The sequence below is a fragment of the Balaenoptera ricei genome, chromosome 3 (assembly GCF_028023285.1).
Source record: "Balaenoptera ricei isolate mBalRic1 chromosome 3, mBalRic1.hap2, whole genome shotgun sequence".
In the NCBI taxonomy this organism is placed as follows: domain Eukaryota; kingdom Metazoa; phylum Chordata; class Mammalia; order Artiodactyla; family Balaenopteridae; genus Balaenoptera; species Balaenoptera ricei.
This window is the reverse complement of record NC_082641.1, coordinates 79,311,642-79,329,693: the sequence shown is the minus strand read 5'-3', so window position 1 is coordinate 79,329,693 and position 18,052 is coordinate 79,311,642. Positions and strand designations below refer to the sequence as shown.

The window sequence follows — 18,052 nt, the reverse complement described above, 5'->3', positions numbered from 1 at the left end:
AAGAGACAAGGGGCAGTGGATTCAGTGGGGAAGCTATTGTGATTGTTGAAATGAGAGTTAATAAGGAGCTGAACTAGCAGAGCAGTAATAATATAAAAAAAGGCAAGAGACAGCATTATTAAATTTAGTTAACAACTCAATTATTTATTGATGTGTCTTGTGTATCCAAATCTTGATATGAAATTACAACACTGAAGCCTTCAGTTACAAGGAACTAGAAGATAATATCAACCTAAAATAAAGTAATTTGATAATGTATATGCTTATAATCTATTGTGAACCTCAGAAGTAAAAGAAAAACCTGCCATTTTGGGCATGTAACAGGTCAGTAATATTACCTGTTTTATAAAGATGTAACTTTAATCAAGTCGATCTGATTCCCTCTCTCAATTGAGAAAGTTACTGACAGAATCAAAATTCCTAGTCATCTGGAACTTAGGGATAGGAAGAGCTAAATGTGATCAATATAAAGATGGTGTTGCTGGTCACACTATTTCACCATCATCCCAAGTAGCCTTCCTAGGATTGTTGAAGAATCTTTGCCAAAGGAGTGAAATAAGAACATATGCACCAAGTCTTCTTTGGAAGATCCATTCATTCACTTATTTATTCACTTTTTCGGCCAATACTTAGTGAGCACTCACTGTGTGCCAGTAGGATAGTAGGTTTTGGGTAAATAGAGATGACAGAAGACAAAGTTGCTGCCTTCGAGGATCTCATAATCTAGTAAGGGCAGTGGCCAAGAAAGCCTAAAGCAATGCGTGATGTGTTACAACAGAATATAGGGCACATTGAGGCAGGAGACCTAGATATCAAAAAAGAGAGGACGGGATGGGATGGTCAGAAAAATTTGCCCAGAAAAAGAAATATCTAAGTACTAATTAATGAGAAGTGATAAAGAATAGGAAAATATACTTTTATTTAAATATCAGGACTTTATACTTCTTATGCTAATATTTTGATCTAATTTCTCTAAAAGTTGAATACAGTTATAAAACTAAACATATTTTAATTTTTCTTTCAGTGTTATAGTAAGAAATTTGTCTAGTTTTTATATCTAGATTTCTAAATTATTCTTAATTAAAATTTGGTAACACTAATCACCGTTATAACATTGCATTCTTAAGAGATAAAGATGAAATCATCATCCTTTTCTATAGTGAATTGGTAAGTTTAAAAATTTGCTTAAAACCAGTGAAAGAAAAGTCTACCATACAGAGAGCCACATACTCCCTTGCCTTCTCCTCTTGGTTCCTAAAATTCTCATGTGTTATTGCTTTCTAGATGGTTACTTTGGAGAAAAGATGTATTTAATTGAGACTGTTGGTATGGAAATTTTCCATAATCAAAATTCTAGTGTTGAAATATTTCTAGAGACCACATAGCCCAACCTGCCTTTTTTTTTTTTTTTGCCGCTGAAGGTAAATTGAGGCTCAGAGCATTCAAATGGCATACAAGTTTATGCAATCAGCTTTTTCAAGAACTAGGAATAATTCCCAGGTCTCCTCAAAATACAATGTTCTTTCCACTCTTGTAATTTGTTGATGAGTTCACTGTTATTTTATGGTACAACCCAAATGCTTGACCAAAACTTAGCATACCTCATCTATTGCCTGTTCCTACTTCTGTATATCTCATCTGGAAAGAAACTACCATCTACCTTGCCAAATAGTTTTAAGTCATTCCTGGATCCTTTATCTCATAAATCTAATTGGTCATTATGTCCTGTTGGTTCTACTTCCAAATACGTTTCAAATCTTTCCCTTCCTCATTATCCTTCCTGCTGTTGATCTAATTTGGGGGATTACCATACCCAATTTTGACTACTATAATAATTTCCTACCTTAAATCTCTCCTCAAATCTAACCCCCCCACTTGCTCTAGAATGACCTTTTAAGACTACAATTCTGATCATCATCTGCCAGTTTAAAGTCTCCAATGGCTGACCAATCCACTAAAGACAAGAGTTCAAGAGTACCAGAATCTACATAATCAGACCCCTGATCATATCTCCCACCATAATCCCACTGGCACGGTGCAAGCAGTTTCCTGAACATGACACGCTGTTTCCTGCCTCTATGCATGTTGTCTTCTCTCCTTAAAATACCCTCCTCCTCCTTATCATGTAGCTAACTTATTCTCACCTTTCAAGATACCCTCAACTGCAACTTTCCCTGGAGAGTCGTTACTGGCAATCCTCCAAAACCTGGAGGCATTAGGTACCTCACTTTTAAGATCCCAAAGCACTTTGGGCACAAATCAATCATAGCACTTATCCAACTGCAATATAACTGTAAATTTACATGTCTGTCTCTTCCACTAACCTTGAACTTCTTAAACGCAGGGACACACTTTCATTCCTGCCCACTAGAACCTAGCGCAATAATTAAAACATAATATATACATGATAATTACTTTTGAATAAATGAAGGAATGATTAAAAATGAATAATAATGCAAATAAAATGGAAGCCCATGTATAAAAATATAACTGTTATATGGACAGGCACCAGAGAAATGATTTGTTACACAAGCCCAATAAATAAAAGAAACATGTAAGGTTTTGAATCAACATATTACCCACAGTAAAATAGAAATATATTTATGAATGAGAATTTTTTTGTAGGAATGTATTTTATAGTAGAACTTCACCTGCATTTTAACTGCTTTGATCTTTAAACTAAGGTCTTTTGAGGGTGTGAAATCCTCAAAATAAAATTGTTCAGTATTTAAACTCCTGGCCATGAGATCCCACTTCTACCTTTTTAATCAACTAATGAGATACCCACTAGAGCCAGAAATCTCATGAATAGACAATGTGAAAGCCTATCTTCTGTGATTACTGCTGTAGGCTATTATCAGTGAAAGCACTGTAAAACTTGTATGCAGAGGTATGAACTAATTCTAAACAATATTAAGAGTACAAATGCAATGGACAAGAGCATCAATCAAAAAAAAAAAAAGAGAGAGAGAGATGTGTCCCTCACCACCTCAACCTCTGGCTAAATGCCACAGCAAGTCATTCTTTGATCTTTTCTATGACCTTTTCAAGTACTAATTATTTTTTTAATATTCTATGAATATAAATACATGTTTGTCATTACCCTTCCTATGATGCATTATAAGGCATTAGCAAAGCAAAATGAATCTGATTTTGAAGGTTTAATTGCACAGCTTTTGCATACACTTTAATAGGCAATGCAAAACCTTCTCAGCAGGTGTACTATGAGATAAAGTGATTTTTCATGAATAATTCATTATTTAAAAAAAACACTTCTGCTAAGATACAATTTGCAATAATGTTTTTCAGGAGAGATCAGTGAAAATTCAAAGCTGTCATTGCCAATTTGTTTTAGTTCAGATTCAAAAGGTCACCCACTTGACACAATGGAAACTAGAAATGCCCTTTTCTTTTTTCATGTCAACATGTTATTCTCCATATTTTCTATCTAAAATGTTTTTGAAACCTGAAGGGTAAGAAATTTTATGCTACCCAATAAAAATTACTTAGAAAAAATAAAATTTTATAAAAATTCCCAATAAATTAATTCCAGTAGAATTCTCTAAGAAGGTAGAAATAATCTCAGAATGCCCTGCTATATAATATCTGGGAAATTTTATATAAAAATGCCATTTTACTCTACCATGGACCTGGAAGTCAGTGATTCAAACTTTGTCCCTGTATAGACTATCATTAAAAATGTCATGGTTTAGGGGGGTGGGGGAGGGATGGAGTGGGAGTTTGGGGTTAGCAGATGCAAACTCATATATAGAATGGATAAACAACAAGGGCCTACTGAATAGCACAGTGAACTATATTCAATATCCTACGATAAACTATAATGGAAAAGAGTATAAAAAAGAATATATATTTTATGTATATATATATATATATACACACACACAACTGAATCACTTTGCTCATTATTTATAATAGTCAAGATATGGAAGCAACCTAATGTGCATTGATGGACGAATGGATAAAAAACTACATATACATACATATATATGTGTGTGTGTATACACAGACACACACACACACACACACACACACACACACAATGGAATATTATTCTGCCATGAAAAAGAAGGAAACTGTGCCACTGGGGACAACATGGATGGACTTTGAGAACATTATGCTAAAGGAAATAAGTTGAACAGAGAAATGTAAATAATCTATGATCTCACTTACATGTGGAATCTAAAACAAACAAAAAAGAGCTCATGGATACAGAGAACAGATTGATGGTTGCCAGAAGAGGTACGGTAAGGGGGTTGGCAAAGTGGGTGAAGGGTATTAAAAAGTACAAACTTTCTACTAAAAATAAGTAAGTCATGGGGACGTAATGTATAGCATGGTGACTCTGGTTAATAGTACTGTATTTTTGTGTATTTGAAAGTTGCTAAGAGAGTAGATCTTAAAAAGTTTTCATCACAAGAAAAAAAATTTGTAACTATGTATGGTGATAGATGTTAACTAGACTTATTGTGGTGATCATGTCACAATACATACAAATATCAAATCATTATGTTGTACTCCTGGAACAAATATAATGTTACATGTCCATTATAGCTGATTTTTTTTTAAAAAGCTAAACATAGTATTATCACATAATCCAGCAATTACACCCCTAAGTATTTATCTAACTGATTTGAAAACACATTCACACAAAAATGTGCACATATTTATATCAGTTTAATTCATAATCACCAAAAACTGTAAGCAACCAAGATGTTTTTCAATAAGTGAAAATAAGTGAATGTATATAAAAAGTCCTGATACATATATACAATGAAATATTATTTAGTGATAAAGAGAGACAAGCTAATAAGCCATGAAAAGTCACAGATGAACCTTAAATGTGTACTGCTGTTTGAAAGAAGCCAGTCCAAAAAGATCACATACATTATGATTCTATTTATATGACAACCTGTAAAAGACAAAACTGCAGAGATGATAATCATATCAGTGGTTTCCAGAGATACAAGTCGGTGAAGAAGGTTAAATAGGTGAAACAATTCTGTATGATATTGTAATGGTGAATACAAGACACTAAAAATTTGTTAAACCCATTTGAACTATTCAACACAAAGAGTGAACCTTGACAAAAGAACCTAACTATATTACAAATGTGTGAAACAACTTACCGAAGGGGGTTGGGGGGAAGGTGCTGACTTAAGTAATTTTGAAAATGAGTGGAGTCTATAAAATTAGGGGCAAAAGAAATTGTATGTAAGCATTTGTGTTCTAGTTGATAAAGCGATATCCCAAGAGGGATGGGATAACAATACTAATACTGCTATGCATGCATACTGGAGTAGAACAATTAAGTAAATGGATGGTGAATGGAAGAAACCAGGTTTCTCATTGTTAGAGTGGTAGGTTACAGATAAGCAAGAGGAGGGGTCTAGAAGAGCCATGTGGTAGTGGATTACAGTCTGAGACATCAGCATGAACTGGTGTTTAGTTTAATACAAATATAAGTGATTATACAAAAAGATCTCTTATAGATATGTGTACACACACAGCTTAGTATACACACATATATGTCTGTGCTCTATCAGCTGAGAGGGCTTAGAAGCAATGATACCCCAGCTGCAACAGCACACCTAGCCCCAGATATTGGTTTCTAATACCATTCTGCAATAAAAAGAACCAGGACTCCTGGGGGTCATGGCTGGTTCTAGCACTGGGGCAAGAACTATACAAGATGAGCCCATAGCTTCTTGTAGTGCCAGAAAGTATGGAAGTGCTCTCATACACATACACACACAGCTATCTCAAAGGGACACAGGAGTCGACTTGAGCTCCCAATGACCAAAGCTGGAACAATTTGAACCATAAAATAAAGTAGTATTGTATTATAACCAAAGCATAAAATAAATATTCATTATTTCATATCTGATCTAAATAAATAACTGAATAAATAAAGAAGTGGGAAAGAATTAACATATCTCCCATGCAGAATTCCAAATCATTTATGCAGATACTCCACCCTCCAAGAGGTGAAGCGTAACTCCCCTCTCAAGCGTGGACTGCGCATAGTAACTTCCTACCAAGGAATACAATATGGAAAGAGGAGGAAAGAGTAACTTTACAATGGAGAAACCCACCAAACACTACCTCAGCCAGATAGCAAGGTCCACATCGACAATGGACACATTGTTATTATATCATGTAGATAATATGTACCCAAGTATGATTTGATGAAAATGGCACTTTACCTCTGTGATCTTGCTCCCAAAAACACATAACCCAAATCAAATCATAAGAAAAAAATATTACAAATCCCAACTAATGTTCATTTCACAAAATATTTGGCCAGTACTTCTCAAAACAAGATCATTAAAAGTCATTAAGGGCTTCCCTGGTGGCACAGTGGTTGAGAATCTGCCTGCCAATGCAGGGGTCATGGGTTCGAGCCCTGGTCTGGGAAGATCCCACATGCCGCGGAGCAACTAGGCCCGTGAGCCACAATTACTGAGCCTGCGCGTCTGGAGCCTGTGCTCCGCAACGGGAGAGGCCGCGATGATGAGAGGCCGCGATGATGAGAGGCCCGCGCACCGCGATGAGGAGTGGCCCCCACTTGCCACAACTAGAGAAAGCCCTCGCACAGAAATGAAGACCCAACACAGCCATAAATAAATAAATAAATGTAAAAAAAAAAAAAGTCATTAAAATCTTAGAAACTGTCACAGCCAAGAGGAACCTAAGAAGACTTATGACTAAACATAATGTAGTATTCTGAATGAGATATGAAACAAGAAAGAAAAGGAAACAAACAGAAAAAAAACCCAAAAAGAAATATGAATAAAGTATGCACTTTATTTAATATGTCAATATTCATTCATTAATTATACCAAATGTACCATACTGATGTAAAATATTAATGAGAGAAATTGAGTGGATATGTGGGAACTCTGTAATAACTTCACAAGTTATCTATAAATCTAAAACTGTTCTAAAATAAAAAGCTAATTTAAAAAACAATTAGTTAACTTCAGAGGATAATAAGGAAACAATTCATTACCTTGAAAATTGGTAAATTAAAAGAAAAAATCATGCATTTATCCTGTCACTCATAAATGAACTATATCCTGAGTAATTGTGGTGGCTTTGCAATGTCAACTTGGCTAGGCTGATTTACATTTCCAGAGTTCCCCTTCTTGTATGTTTCTGATTAAGGCGGTCCACAAGGGACAATTCAAGGCCCATGTAGGATGATGCCTGTTGTGACCCCCAGCACACCTGGCAGGTGAGGCCAGTCTTCCTCAAGTCAGGTTGTTTGAGAATGTAGCCCAAAGCAAGTGGTAAACCCCACCTTTCACTAAATATCAGCACAAGACCAATATATAGCAAAACTATTACCATGAGGGAAAGTTGAAAATAATTTTGAAGAGAGGGTAAGCAAGACAGAAGTCACAGTCTACTGTAAACTAACCTAGGAAGTGACATTCCATCACTTTTTCCACACACTATTCTTTACAAGAGTCACTGGGTCTAGCCTACACTCAAAAGGAAGGGGTTACAGGAGCACATGAATACCAGGAGACAGGGGAGACATTTTAAAAGTTGCCTAACAGAGTTTGCCCTCTGAGCCCCACTGATTCACTTCCCTCTCACATGCAAAACACATTCATCCTCTCCTAGAGTCCGCAAATTCTCATCCCATCACAGAATCATTTCAAAGTCCAGAATCTCATCATCTAATTCAGGTCCATGTGTAGACTGGGCTCCTCAGGTACAATAACTATTTTTTTCCTTTCTAATAATTAAAGATGCTTAATTTCCAAATGTAAAACTTGAAATAAAATTAACTTCAAAGTAAATACCTTCTATCTGTCATTAGCAAATCTTGCATCATTCATCATATATACATATATGCAAATGGAACCTCAAATGATGCTTCTAGACCCTACAGCTTCCCTATCTCTCCAGATATCAGAACCACTTCTCTTAGAGCGTTAGCAAACTCTCCCCCCTAGACACAAATCAACCCATCAAATGACCACAGAGCAGAGAAAGAGAGAGAGAGATCTCCTCCTTTTGAAAGTCAATTTATAAAATTCCAGAGAAGGCTTCTGACTGGTCCACTCTGAGTTACATGCCTGTTGCTGGGTTGATCCTTGATCAATAGGAAGGGTACTGCCATCGCAAACTCAAGAGAATGGGAGTAGAAGAGGGCCAAGTCCCCTGAAGGGAAGAGGGTGGTTACCAGAGGAGGAAGGAAAGAAATATGGGACAAACAGAAAAAAGTTTCATTATAATGTTTATTTTAAATCTAAATCAATTACTATGTGAGTTATCTAGCCACACCTAAAAGGTACAAAGAAACAAACATTTGGATTCAGGTCACTTTACCTGAGCCAAGATTTCCTGTTCTTGAATATCAATAATCTTTATAGTCATTCATATTCATTATATATTTAAAATTTCAGTTCATTTGCATTTAATGTTTCCCACCTTGATTAGAAGAAGAATATATGTATTTGTTTTTTATCCAAGCAAAGATATGCACTATATTAGTCTGTGTACATTGGTGTTGTACATTAATGTTAAAATAGGTTTTAGGTATGACTCAAATGTAAAAGTTCTCCAATATAACTCACCAAGTAAAAACATGGTATGTGCAACACAGCATCTTTTAAAAAGTAATCTCTCTCTTATAAGAAGGTGATACTACTGACATGCTGTTGATATGTTATTTGTTTTGAATTTTATTTTCAACTTCTTTATTTTAAACTAAAACACATATATGAAAAAAAAACAGAATAAATAAATAACTTAATGAGTTATTTTAAGGTGAACTCACTTATAACTACTATCCAGATCATAAAATAGAATTTTGCAAGACATCCGTAAGCCCTTCCACGTAACCCAACACAATAACAAGTCCCCCACTCCCCCAGATATAACTACTATCCTGATGATTATAACAACCACTGCCTTCTGTTTCATTATAGTTTTATCACCTAAGTACTGTTTAATTAAACAAGGAGACCATTAGATTGAAGTGACTCTAATGCCATGGCCTACATAAGTAGCCTGTAAGTGGCCCAAGTTTACAAAATTGAAACCTAGGGACAACCAGTCACAAACAGCCAGGCTTTAAGCTGTAGCCAATCAATAATCTCCTTACTTTGCTTTCACATTTTCTCTATAAAAGTCTCTCCCCTGAGCTCCTGTTGGGGAGCTCTACTAACTGCTTCCAGTTTGGTGTTGCCTGATTAGAATGGATTTTTGCTCAAATAAATTCTTAAAAATTTTAATATGCCTCAGTTTGTCTTTGAAAATTATGCATCCCTAGACACCATAGTTTAATCTTGGCCCCTTTTAAAATTTTGCTGTTTCTTTTAAATCTCTGTTAATCTATAGGTTCCTCCTTCATCCCTTTCTTCTCCTTATAATGTACCTATTAAAGAACCTGGGGCATTTGACCTGTTGAATATCCCAGCAGGTTCCCTTAGCAGTTAAGTTCTTTTGAGTATGTTACTTCAGCTCTCCCAATGATCCTGTGAGGTCGTTAATAACCCTGAATAAATCCCTTTCTGTTTAAACTAGCTAGAGTGAGTCCAAGTGCCTGCAACTAAGAACCTTGATTACAAAATGAGAATAACTTTTTTATTACAAAGTTAATTTCACATACATAATTTTATATATATATACATATATATGAAGTGGAAGGTAGGATGAGGATGATAGTTATCTGTGACAAAACACTTACTGAAATTTTTATTACCCTAGGTGAAAAACAAATCTATATCATGAGCAACAGTGTTACAGCTTAGTTTCTTAAAGTCATTTAGACATTAAAGTGGCAAACCTTTCTAAAGGTGTTTATCACTTGTTAGAGATTCCTGTGCAGATCTCTGTCAATGGGATGATAGTAGGTAAAGACATGAGTTGATGTGGATGAAAATCTCCATGCAGAGACACATGTAATGAGAGATCTGTGGCACATTTTAGGTTTGTAATATCTCCAACAAAACCCAAATTAGCTGTATAATTTGAAAATGAAATATAATTTAGCCTATAATAAGCATAAACAATGTATATGATACTCCCCAAAACAGAGGTAATCATTTATCTTTATATTCAAGTTGAATTGTCATATAATTTAAATGAGACCAAAGAGAAAAGACTCAAAACATGGACAACATCCTTAACAAAAATCAAAGTCCGTAGGTATGAAGTGACTTTAGGGGTAATTACTATCAGATTTAATGTAGGAAAGACCATGAAGATGCAGAAGTATTACCTGAAGGGAGCCAGGAAACAGCAAGTAAGATTATGGACAAACAGAATGTGAACATTCTAATCCAATACCTTTATTGACTACCCCATTCTGTAGATACAAAAGGAAAAACTGAGGAAAAGCCTGGATAGTAATTTAATAAACTTACCAAATGTTTTACATGTTTTCCATTTTACCAGGCAAGGGTCCAGAAGCATAATTACTGTTTTAGCAAAATGTATCCTTGGCATCACCAAGAGTGGTTGAAAGTTCTTCAAGCAGTACCTTAAAGAAGGATAAGAAAATAGTGTCAAGATATATAATGTAGAATAGGAATGTGTTGGTCATATCATGATGACAGAAACATTAACAGAGATAATGCTAAAAATCTGCCCATTACATACATTATAAGGTAATATAAAGAGTGACCTATTCCAAAATATCTAGCTGGGAACAAATCACTCTTTGTATTCCAGGCATTTCTTTATTCAGTTTTACTTAATATCAAAATTCATTTACACTCCAACATATATCTGTAGAACACTGAAAGACAACAGCCTACAGCAGAAATGGCAAGTGTGGCAGGCACTGTGCTATCTCTCCCAGCCACATGTTTATATCAGATATTCCTAACTGATCATATCACTCTTTCTTGAGCTGGGCAAAGATTCAGAACCCTTCTCAATTCAGTGCTCCAGACAGCTACTATTAATTGAATAAACAAAGATGATCCTTGAAATGAAATCTATTTTCCCTCTCTGGCCTGGAGTAAACAGACAAGAGGATAACCTCAGATTATTCTGCAAAAGATTAGCCGAAAAGTAGTCAGTGATAAGCAGTAAGAATATGCACCACTGATAATTTTCACACGGAATAATGCTTCATAATGAGAAAAGTTATTAACTTAGATTTGAAAAGTCATTTATTCAAGTGGTATAATAGTCAACTGATTTAAATCCCTTATTTTTCAAATCATATTGTTTAATCTTCTATATTACATGGAGTGTCCCTCTCATAAAAGCCATATTTCATAAAAAGATACTGTGGACATCCTTTAAATGCATCTTTCTGAAGAAAGTACATGTGTTAAATAGACTAACCATGATGCATCAAACTTTGATATATAAATATATATTTCTTTGAAAATGTAAATTCAATAAAAAAAATTATTGAGCTTCTACTATTGTAAACATAGCAGATGACTGTGTAGTGATTCTGAATCCATGCTCTGGAATCCTAGTACTTGCGGTCAATTGCTGGTCCCACCACTATATGACCTTGGGGCAAGTAACCTCTAATCTGAGTTTCTTCATCTATAAAACGGAGTAAAAATGTTACTGATGTCATTGTAATCTGTATAGACTAAAGAAATATTATACCACAGCACATATAACAGTATCTACCTCTAGTAAATAGTTAAAATTTTCAGATATCATTATTATTGTTGCTGTTATTATTATTATACAAAGACCAATATGATTCATTTATTGTTCTCATCTCTTGCTTTAAGAGTCTAAGAGCATAAGGTAAGATAGTAGGTGGAGAGTGGGAGATGGGAGGAAGAAATGGAATATATATCACAGAATAATATTGCTATAATATATAACAGAATAATATTGGTACATTGACATAAAATTGTTATATGAATTCAACTTCAATTTTTACAACTCAAAAAACAGGTGAAAGAATTAAGAAAGTCTTAATTGAGAAGATAAAATTTAAGAAAGTCCTGGTAAAATACACATGATTTCAATGGAGAAAAGAACCAACACGAGCAGAGCTAGGAAGAAAGGAGAGGACATGTTTAGAGAATAATGAGCCAGAGATTACAGCAGTGAGTAAAGAAAAATGTGAAAATATAATTTAAAAGGCACACTCAACCATATTTTGAAGGGCCAAGAATGCTGCACTGAGAGATTGAATTTGAGTAAAATTAAGTTAGAGAATCAAGATGTAATCCAGACCTATAAGTCTGTTTATAATAATAAAGCATAATCGCATCCTTTTATGAGACAATGATAATCCTACCCTCAAAAGTTGGGAGGCCAGTCAAGTGTGCTTTATTATTCATTTACTATGAATTATAGTAAATAATATTTTAAATTAACATTTTAGAATTACAGAGAGTCTTGTAAAATCTAATTTACCTCAGAATTTGCACAGTGATACTCTAATCTGTGTTTTACTCTCTCAAATCATAACCAATAAATACAGGCCACGTAAAAAATTTTTGCAAATCTGATATTTTCAAACGTATTTATAATACCCAAATAATAACCTATATCAATAGCAACATCTTAAAATTCAACAATCTTTAAATATCCATTTATTGTAACAAGTAATTAGCTCTAAATTCTACATTCAACTAAAAAAGCACTGGATTTGGTTTTATAAAGACTTGAAAAGGGACATAAAATCTTCTCTTCAGTAAAGGATATCTATTTAAGGGGAGTTCCCTGGTGGCACAGTCATTAAGAATCCACCTGCCAGTGCAGGAGACACGGATTCGATCCCTGGTCCAGGAAGATCCCACATGCTGCGGAGCAACTAAGCCCATGTGCCACAACTACTGAGCCCGCATGCCACAACTACTGAAACCCACGTGCCTAGAGCCTGTGCTCTACAACAAGAGAAGCCACCACAATGAGAAGCCCACGCACCACAACGAAGAGTAGCCCCCACTCGCTGCAACTAGAGAAAGCCCGCATGCAGCAACGAAGACCCAACACAGCCAAAAATATATAAATAAATTCTAAAAAATAAATAAAATAAAATAAAGGCCCTTCTATCACTTAGAATCTAAGAAAGGATATCTATTTTTTAAAAAAGGATATCTATTTAAGGAAATTAGATATTCATGTTTTTTAAAAAATAATAATTAAATATCACGTTAAATGGCAAGAACAAAGATGAAGGTGGAAGGAGCTAACCTTTTTTGAGAGCTACATACTTTACATCTCCTATCTCATTGAATCTACTCAGCAGTCCCGCTTTTGCAAGTAGGAGAGGTCACCGAAAGTCCTTGCTCTGACGAACACTTGAGGCTAAGGCTGGACTCTGGAGCTAGAAGTTCAAATGTTAGTGCTGCCTCTTAGAGGCTTTGTGATTTCAGGCAGATGATTAAGCCTCTTTTAAGTCTCAGTTTCTTCATTTGTTAAACTGGAAAAGTAACAGTATTTAATACACATAGATGTTGTGAAGGGGAACTAAGGAAGTAGGTATATGTGAAATGATAATGCCCTATGACAGCATTTACACAAAGTGCTTTCTAAAGAATCCTAGTCCTAGAAGATTGCTATGACCAAAAAAGGATATATAGTCTTTTAGACTGATGTTTGGGGAATCTTATGCATAATTTCTACCTTCCGGAGATTTGTAGTGTTCATAAAGAAGTTCTGCAGTCGAGAAAAGTTCTCTAACTTTAACTCATAAATTCCTCAAATTTATTTGGCCATAAAATACTGTTTTCTTCTTTTCCTTTCTTCTTCTATTTTTCTATCTTTCTTTCTTCCTTGGTTTGTGTGTTTGTTTATTTGTTTGCTTGCTTGCTTTTACATAGCATTTAAACCCCTATATCCAAGGAAAATCATTCCACAGCACATTCTATAGAAAGCACTCTATAATAAAAAGTTAGTATTCACAAAGACATGAGAGATTCAAACAATTAACAATTAAAAAGTCCAAATGTAGAAGAGGTGAGTGAGAGATGGAATGGTCAGGACTGCCTTACAAAGGAAGAAAATTTGATGCAAAGCTAAAAATTTAGACAAACTGAGAAAAAAGGACAGATCTGTACTTCAAGGAAGCACACCATGGGCAGAGTAAACATATCAATAGTTCAAATGGAGAGTATGTCAGGATTAATAATGATGGTTAGATATTCTAGCTAACACATAATATTTCGCAGGCATTATCTCATCTAGCAGGTAAGAAGACTGGTGAAGTAGATTAGAATCAAATTTGGAAAATTTTGAGGATTATCTTATATAATTCTCTTATTGAAAAAAATCCCTAGGTAATTTAAGCTTTCAGTCCTTCAGAAGGCATTTGTTAAAAACTGATTTCGGACTGACAACAGATCAGTTACATCTTTCTCTCAGTGTTGCAACACTTAGGACATTTTGTTTGCATTGTTCTTCAGCTGTGTCATATCAACCACTGGATGGTGAGTTTGAGCATAAAACGACTTTGTTTCCTTCTGTCTGCAGACAGGTAATAGGATTTCAATGAAGCTTTGGAAAATTTTTTTTAAAAAACTGATTTCAGAAGCAACGTGCTAGATGCTATGTATTAGAAGAGTAGAGACTAAGAGAGACATACTTAAAGTGAATTGGAGAAAGGAGACTGTAGTCAGGGAGACCAGTTAGCAAGGTACCAGGTATAAGATGATGAGGGCATAGAGATGGGTGGTATTAATGATCAAGGTAGAAACAAAGAAAAGTACTAAATGAGAAGTCAGTTCTGGGTGTCAGTGGTTAAGGGAGTGACAATCAAGACAAAAAATGGCTTATTCTTCCAAAGCAAAGTCTTCAACTGCAAGTTTTGATGCATTAGGGTTTGTGAAATCAGTTTAATGGTTCACAACACTTTACTGCATTGGAAGAAAAAGAAGAGAAAATATCAGAGTGTACCATGCATAGGAAGTATTGTTTCATAAAACTTTTATTTCAGAAGTATGTATAGATAGATTATGGACTGGGTTATCTGTTGTCAAAAAATGTTTAAGAGCCTATAAAACTAAGGAATGAAATACAGCAATCAAATCACAAAAAAAGAGATGAGAAAAAATCAGCCAGTCTTTTCTGTACCTATTGAACCAGAGAGGCAACAGATTCAGAGATACCAGGCACCATGGTGGGTAGTGGGCGTGAGGGGAGGAAGGAGTGTGTAAAGTACAAGACTGAAAACACGATATTAAATGAAAGTATGCTTAGTGAACACTGTAACCTACAGCCATCTTGTCTTATCAGCTTCCTGAAAGCCAGCAACCAGGCTTATACTACCAAGCAGACTACTGAAGAATCCTCCTCTAGAGAATCTAACTAGCCTTACAGATATCTATTGATATTTTAGAGCCTTCCAATAAAAGAAAGTTACCTAATAATGAAGCCCATCAATCAGAAAACCCCACCCATGTACCCAATATACCCAATAGCTTATTTAGTACCTCATACTTAAGGATATTTAAGAAAACCTAAAGAAGCAGTTAAAACAGGGGAATCCTGAGGAAACGCAAACAACACAAAGTGCAGCAGCAAGCTTCAAAGAAGCTTCAATATCCTCAGATAGAGAAAAAATTGTATCAATGTGATAAGATATGGATGGCTATTTTAAAAAAAAAAAAAAACAAAGAAGAAAGCACAAAAACAAGTTCTTATAAATTAAAAATAAGACAGAAAAAAATAGAAAAAAAATAGCATGTTCAAAAAAATAAAATTTGGAAGATTTATTGGAAATTAGAACAAAAAGAAAGGAGATGAACAAAAGGAGAGAAAAGAAAATGAAAGGACCGATTGATGAAGGCCAATATCCAACAGAAAGGGGGACCATGTGATGATGCTCTGGCCAATGAGACGTAAGTCATTGTTAAGTGGAGCTTCTAGAAAACAGAAGAAAGAAGATGTAGCAAGCACATGGCTTCTGCCCTTTTCCTTTCCTTTTCTTGCTGCCTGAATATAGACAAGATCCTAGAAATAAAGCACGTGTCTTGCAACCTAGAGGTGACCTGCATGATACAAAAGCCACATGAGAAGAATTGGAAAGTCAGAATGGAATTTATGTCTCTAATGGCATAGTGGAGCCTGTATATCAGCACTGAACATTCTATCACTGGACTTCTTATTACCTGAGTAAAATTGAATCCCTATTTTTTAAGGCACAGTGTAGTCAAGTTCTCTATAATTAGCCAAATGCATCCAATTTCATTATCATAGTACACTAATTGACTCAGCAGAGAACAATATGTAAAACATCATAAGAATAAAAACTCTAAATATTAATGTAACCAAAAATTATAATATGCAATCATATTATAAACTGGGAAAAGAGGGATGCAATATAGCACAAATCCTTGAAATAGAAAAGCTGAAATAGCATATTCAAGTTTAAATAAATATATGAAATTAATGTATTAAGAGAGAGCAGTATAAGTACATAATTTTAAAATATGGAGGGAAATATTTTAAAATACATATAAGAGTTGAAAGTGGTTGCCACAGGGAGGAATGTTTTGATAATAAAAAGAAATACAGCAGGAGACTGAATTTTTAGTTGTAATTCTTTTAACACTAGTAGACTTTATTAAGTGCTCTGCATGTATTTTTTTCTCTCTCTTTTTTTTAAAATTTATTTATTTATTTATTTTTGGCTGCGTTGGGTCTTCATTGCTGCGGGCGGACTTTCTCTAGTTGCGGCATGTGGAGGCTACTCTTTGTTGCAGTGCGCGGTCTTCTCATTGCGGTGGCTTCTCTTGTTGCGGAGCACAGGCTCTAGGCGCCCAGGCTTCAGTAGTTGCAGCACATGGGCTCAGCAGTTGTGGCTCGCAGGCTCTATAGAGCGCAAGCTCAGTAGTTGTGGTGCATGGGCTTAGTTGTTCCACAGCATGTGGGATCTTCCCAGACCAGGGCTCGAACGCATGTCCCCAGCAATGGCAGGCGGATTCTTAAACTCTGCACCACCAAGGAAGCCCTGCATGTATTTTTTTAATTTAGAAATTATTTGAAGATAAGGGGCAGATTCCTGGTGTCCTTAACCATGCCCTTATCCTCTAGCCTTCAGCCTTTAAAAATTTGGTAAAGTTCCACTTTCATTTTCTTTCTTTTTTTAATGGCTATATAATTGACATATAATATTAGTTATATTAGTTTTAGACGTACAACATAATTATTCAGTATTTGTATATATTGCAAAATGATCATCACAATAAGTCTAGGTAACATCCATCACAATTCTATTTTTTTAAGATCTCTTAGCAACTTCCAAATATGCAATACAGTATTATCAACTATAGTCACCATGCTATATGTTACACCCATGACTATGTATTTTATAACTGAAAGTTTGTACCTTTTGACCCCCTTCACCCATTTTGCCCAACCTCCCACCTACCACCTCTGGCGACAACTAACCTGTTCTCTCTATCTATGAATTTGGTTTTTTGATTTTGTTTTTTTAAATTCCACATTTAGCACTTTCATTTTCTTAAGTGGCTCATGAGCCCTTCTAGTGACTTCAAATTTAAAGTAAAAAAAAAAATACAAACTCTTTTAAGTATCACAGCACTCCTTTATGATGGCTGGCATTTGAATACCCATATGCTCCACATACCCACCCATCCAGTGATAGGCATCCAGGTTCATCTATCCCTGTCCAGGTGACAGACATCCAGGCTGCTTCCAACTCTTGCCTCCATCAATGTTTCTACAGAGAAAATCTCTATGCATGTCCTCTCAATTCTCCTGAGATACGTACTCAGAAGTAGAATGATGGATTTATAGGATACACTTGTACTTCATCTGAATCAGCCATGCTGCATTGCTCTCCACTACCACCGGGAGTGCAATAGTGTTCTTATGTTTTCATATATCAGTTACTATTACCCGTCTTTCTAATGTTTGCCAGTCTAAGGATTTAAGGTCATTGCTCAATGTTGCTTTAATTTGCATTTCTTATATTACTCATTATTTTGACCACCTTGTTACATGCATCTTAGTTTTATAAGTTTGCTCTTCTTTAAATTTCATGTTTATCTATTTTGATCTTTTTCCTGGGGTGAATTTTTCTAGTTGATTTGCAAGAGTCACTTGTATGTTGCTATTA

The 18,052-nt window shown here is 35.1% G+C and overlaps 1 long non-coding RNA gene across 1 annotated transcript in view; it reads right to left on the bottom strand.

The window, feature by feature from the left end:
* The window catches only part of LOC132363706 (uncharacterized), a 490,033-nt gene that overhangs the window by 358,215 nt on the left and 113,766 nt on the right, over positions 1–18,052 (bottom strand). Inside the window, exon 2 of the long non-coding RNA XR_009502644.1 lies at positions 10,404–10,519. This is a non-coding gene — a long non-coding RNA (uncharacterized LOC132363706). The remainder of the gene's footprint in view (positions 1–10,403; positions 10,520–18,052) is intronic.